The sequence below is a fragment of the Callorhinus ursinus genome, unplaced genomic scaffold (assembly GCF_003265705.2).
Source record: "Callorhinus ursinus isolate GAN/ISIS: 27379988/994484 unplaced genomic scaffold, GSC_fseal_2.0 scaffold2, whole genome shotgun sequence".
Lineage (NCBI taxonomy): Eukaryota > Metazoa > Chordata > Mammalia > Carnivora > Otariidae > Callorhinus > Callorhinus ursinus.
Window position 1 is genome coordinate 31,513,571 of NW_027397064.1, and position 5,712 is coordinate 31,519,282.

General features: G+C 41.4%; 1 pseudogene; it reads left to right on the top strand.

The window, feature by feature from the left end:
- LOC112839989 (cell division control protein 42 homolog pseudogene) lies at window positions 1–740 on the top strand (annotated as a pseudogene).
- The last annotated feature ends 4,972 nt before the right edge of the window (window positions 741–5,712 follow it).

A 5,712-nucleotide genomic window follows, 5' to 3' on the forward strand; every position in this document is an offset into this window, starting at 1 on the left:
GAAGCTGAGGTCATCATCGAATTTGAAATATTTAAAGTGGATACAAAACTGTTTCAGCAATGCAGACAATTAAGTGTGTTGTTGTGGGTGATGGTGCCGTTGGTAAAACATGTCTTCTGATATCCTACACAACAAACAAATTTCCATCTGAGTATGTACCAACTGTTTTTGACAACTATGCAGTCACAGTTATGATTGGTGGAGAGCCATATACTCTTGGACTTTTTGATACTGCAGGGCAAGAGGATTATGACAGATTACGACCGCTGAGTTATCCATAAACAGATGTATTTCTAGTCTGTTTTTCAGTGGTCTCTCCATCCTCATTTGAAAATGTGAAGGAAAAGTGGGTGCCTGAAATAACTCACCATTGTCCAAAGACTCCTTTCTTGCTTGTTGGGACCCAAATTGATCTCCGAGATGACCCCTCTACAATTGAGAAACTTGCCAAGAACAAACAGAAGCCTATCACTCCAGAGACTGCTGAAAAGCTGGCCCGTGACCTGAAGGCGGTCAAGTATGTGGAGTGTTCTGCACTCACACAGAAAGGCCTAAAGAATGTATTTGACGAAGCAATACTGGCTGCCCTGGAGCCTCCCGAACCGAAGAAGAGCCGCAGGTGTGTGCTGCTATGAACATCTCTCCAGAGCCCTTTCCGCACAGCTGGTGTCAGCATCGTACTAAAAGCAATGTTAAATCAAACTAAAGATTAAAGATTAAAATTCGTTTTTGAAAAAAAAAAGAAAAGAAAAGAAAAGAAAATCACAAGGGGGCGCCTGGGTAGCTCAGTCAGTTGGGCATCTGCCTTTGGCTTCCTGGGATCAAACCCCACGGTGAGCTCTCTGCTCAGCAGGGAGCCTGCTTCTCCCTCTCCCACTTCCCCTGCTTGTGTTCCCTCTCTCGCTGTGTCTCTGTCAAATAAATAAATAAAATATTAAAAGAAAAGAAAAGAAAATCACAAGGAAGATGGGGTCCCTGGCTGCTCATTTGGTAGAGCCTGTGATTCTAGATCTCCAGATCATAAGTTTGAGCCCCACATTGGGCATAGAGCTTACTTTAAAAAGAAAAACAAACAAACACACAAACAAAAACTAGGTGTGCTTGGCTGGCTCAGTCAGTAGAGCATGTGACTCTTGATCTCAAACCCCATGTTGAGTATAGAGATTACTTAAAAAATAAAATCTTTAAAAATAATAATAAAATAAAATCTTAAAAAAAGAAAATCATAAGGAAGAGAAAATACATTTACAGTACTATCTGTAGTTATAAAAAAATCTGTGTGTAAGTGGACTCACATAGTTCAAACCCATATTGTTCAAGGGCCAACTGTGTAACATAGTAAAGGAAATCTTAAAGCAAGATTATCAGATATCACTGCTCCCAGAAGTCTTTGAGCCACATATATATCTGCTGGATAGATTCCCTGCCCCCTGCCCAACTCTGAAAGTAGTATTCCTTACATTATGGCCACTAGCCATGTTACTAGAATCCAGTCCTGTCCTCTCCCCCATCCAGCTGAAATTCATCCATTCCTCCATCCATCTTTTTATTCATCTATATAACCAACAGATGTGTATTGAACTATGTGCCAGTCACTATCCTAGGTATATTGATACAGCAAGGAACAAGAGAACCAAGTTCCTTCCTCTCATCCTCTCATAGTATTTACCTGTATTCATTTTTTATTGCTGTTTAACAAATTACCAACACTTAGCAGCTCAAAACCACCCATATTTACTATATCACAGTTTCCATACATCAGGAGTCCAGACACGATTTAGCAGGGTCCTCTGCTCAGGTTCTCACAAGGTTGCAATCAAGGTGTCAGCCAGGTGGCACTCTCATCTGGAGGGCTGACGGAGGAAGAATCTCCTTGTAAGCTCATTCAGGTGCCAGGGGCTGTTCTCAGCTCCTAGAGAGCTGAGCCTAGAGGCTCCTAAAGTTCCTTGCCATGTGACCCTCTCCATAGGTATTCTCATAACCTAGTAGCTTAGTTAGTCAAAGAACAGAGAGAGTCTCTCTTACTCCAGTATGTTCAGATAGAATTTTATATAATCATAGGAGTGGCATCCCATCACCTTTTCCATATTTAGTTGGTTAGAAGCAAGTCACAGTTTCTACCCACACTCAAGAAGGGATTTTCAAAGGGTATAGATGATTGGGGATCACCAAGTGATCACCACATGACCTTTTAGAAAGAGAGACAGTAAGAGCGGGACAGATGTTCTACCTTAAAAGGACTTATCAGATAAGTCCTATTTGGGTAGGTACCACTTGACCCCTGAGGTATCACTTGATCTCTGCTACGCAGAGATCTGGTAGAAGAGTCTTTTTGGCTTAGGAAACAAGCAAAGGCCTTGAACTGGTTAGAACAATCTTGGTATATTTGAGAAATAAACAGAAGGCCAGTTTTTACACCTGAAACTAATGTAACATTATGTGTCAACTCTATCTAGATTAAAAAAAATAATTTAGGGATGCCTGGGTGGCTCATTCGTTAAGCGTCTGCCTTTGGCTCAGGTCATGATCCCACGGTCCTGGGATCGAGCCCCACATTGGGCTCCCAGCTCCGCAGGAAGCCTGCTTCTCCTTCTCCCACTCCCCCTGCTTGTGTTCCCTCTCTCGCTGTGTCTCTCTGTCAAATAAATAAATAAAATCTTTAAAAAATAATAATAATTTACAAATATTTTTTTCCAATTGAAATGAGAAAGAAAAAAAAGGAGGCCAGTTTATTGGAGCATGGGAGATGAAGTTAGAGAGGTAGGCATGTGCCACGTATACAAGGCTGGTAGGTAATAATAAGGGTGTGGATCATTTGCCTATTTGCTCTCAGTTCATTACCTTCCCTTTTCTTCTTTGTTCAGGAACTGACTCCTACAAACTTAATTTCCAAGACTCCCTTGTCCACTGGCTTCCAGTTAGCTTCAGCCTATGGGAGGTACAAGGCTAAGTTAAAACTGCTTAGAATGACACAAGGCTCCCTCTCATTCATTCTTCTGTTCAACAAATAATTATTTCCTATTGTGCTCCAGGCTCTATTACTAGGCTACTGTGGATACAATAAGCAAAACAATCAGTCTCTGCTCTTGCAGAACTCTGTGATACCAAAGAAGTTACACTTCCTCAAATACACATGCCTTTGTGCTTGCTGTTTTATTTGCCAAGAATGCACTTTGCCCTTCTGACTATCTCAATTTTTTTCACCACACAACACCCAGCCAAATAGTACTACCTCTAAGAAGATTCCCCTAATCCCACAGCCAAACAGAATTAATTATCCCCTTTTTTCATTACCTTTTTTTTTTTTTTAATAAGCTCTAGGCCCAACATGGGGCTTGAACTCACGACCTCAGAGATCAAGAGTCACAGGCTCTACAGACTGAGCCAGCCAGGTGCCCCTTCTTAGCATTACTTCTATACCTTTTATAAGCTTCTAATATTGAGCTTGTCAAGCTGCATTTTGATTCCTTGCTTTTGTTTTCCCCCTACTAGATTAAAAAGAGGGATGATCTCTTATTTATCACTCTATCCCCAGCAATAAGCATGGTAACTAGTGTATAACAGGTCCTCAATAAAGACTGTTGAAATGAACTGAATTGGAACTGCACTGCCTTTATGACAGGGTGAATAGGGATGGTGCTGAGATCTTGGAATTCCTACAATCTATAAATCTTCCATTTGACCTAGGAATAGGGTAGTTAGGATAACAACTGATCTTCATGAACACCGTCATTTTGCCTCTGGCTATATATTTTAAGGATACTTTCATGTTTCATTCTACACTAAAATAGCCTTTTTCAAATTAGGATCGCTATTTAAGTCATGTTATTACATAGACAGTATTAATACTTCAGACCTAAGTTTAAGAAAGCAGGAAGTGACATGGCAAACATTCACTAACTTAGATTAAGTCGAGGGAAAGGGCACCTGAGTAAATGAGTGAATGAGGTCTGACTCATGGGATATATAAATATTTTATTTAAAGAAACCAGCGTGTCAAAGTAATAATGAGTTAAACTTATATGAGTCTTTTTTTTTAAGATTTTATTTATTTATTTGTCAGAGAAAGAGAGAGATTAAGAGAGAGAGAAAGCACAAGCAGGGGAGCAGCAGGCAGAGGGAGAAGCAGGCTCCCCGCTGAGCAAGGAGCCTGATACAGGGCTCGATCTCAGCACCCCGGGATCATGACCTGAGCCGAAGACAGACGCTCAACTGACTGAGCTACCCAGGCGTCCCAAACTTAATAATGAGTCTACAAAAGAGCATGAAATATTGGCCCACTTAAAATAAAAATGATGGGCACCTGGGTGGCCCAACTCTTGATTTTGGCTCTGGTCATAATTTCAGGGTTGTAAGATCTAGCCCCGTGTCAGGCTCCATGCTCCGCATGGAGCCTGCTTAAGATTCTCTCTCTCCCTCTCCCTCTGCCTTTCCTCCCCTCTCTAAAAAAAATTTTAAAAGTTAAAAAAATAAAAGAAAAATGTTTCTTGGAATCTTATTCATGTTTTCAGTTGACTTGCTAAGGAAATTTTTTCATACATAACTTCAAGTCAGCCCCTGAAATTTGTTCATATTTTGAATACATTTATATTTATATAAATGTGTATTTTATAGGATTAGAATCTGAATTTATATTTATAGTTTACACAATTACCATCTGAAAATAATTGGCTTTAAGATTTATGCTTTTGGGGGAGCCCGGGTGGCTCAGTTGGTTAAGTACCCAACTCTTTTTTTTTTAATATTTTATTTATTTATTTGACAGAGAGAGACACAGCGAGAGAGGGAACACAAGCAGGGGTAGTGGGAGAGGGAGAAGCCGGCTTCCCGTGGAGCAGGGAGGCTGATGCGGGGCTCAATCCCAGGACCCTGGGATCATGACCTGAGCCGAAGGCAGACGCTTAATGACTGAGCCACCCAGGTGCCCCCTCTTTTTTTTTTTTTTTTAACATTTTATTTATTTTACTTGAGAGAGAGAGAGAGAGCACAAGCTGGGGGAGCAGCAGAGGGAGAGGGAGAAGCACACTCCGCAGTGAGCAGGGAACTGACTCAGGGCTCAATCCCAGGGCCCCACGATCATGACCTGAGCGTTGGGCTCTGCATTCAGCAGGGAATCTGCTTGAGAGTCTCTCCCTCTGCCCCTCCCTCTGCATGCACCCGCATGCTCTCTCTCTCTCTCTCTCTCTCTCTCTCAAATAAATAAATTTTTAAAATCTTAAAAAAAAGATTTATGGGGGCGCCTGGGTGGCTCAGTTGGTTTAGCGACTGCCTTCGGCTCAGGTCATGATCCTGGAGTCCCAGGATCAAGTTCCGCATCGGGCTCCCTGCTCAGCAGGGAGTCTGCTTCTCCCTCTGACCCTCCCCCCTCTCATGCTCTCTCTCTCTCTCTCATTCTCTCTCTAATAAATAAATAAAATCTTTAAAAAAAAGATTTATGTTTTTATAGGATAAATTAGCTCAAATTCTTCACAAATATTATTTTAAGAATATCAATGAAATTCTAGGACTGTATCCTAAGAAAGTATTAAAAAAGGCAGACAGGGGGCTGCTTGGGTGGCTCAGTCAGTTGAGCATCTGACCCTTGATTTCGGTTTAGGTCATGATCTTAGGGTTGTGAGATCAAGCCCCATATACCCCCCTCCTTCTGCCTCTCTTCATCCTGCACTCTTTCTCTCTCTCAAATAAATAAATAAATCTTAAAAAGAAAAAAGA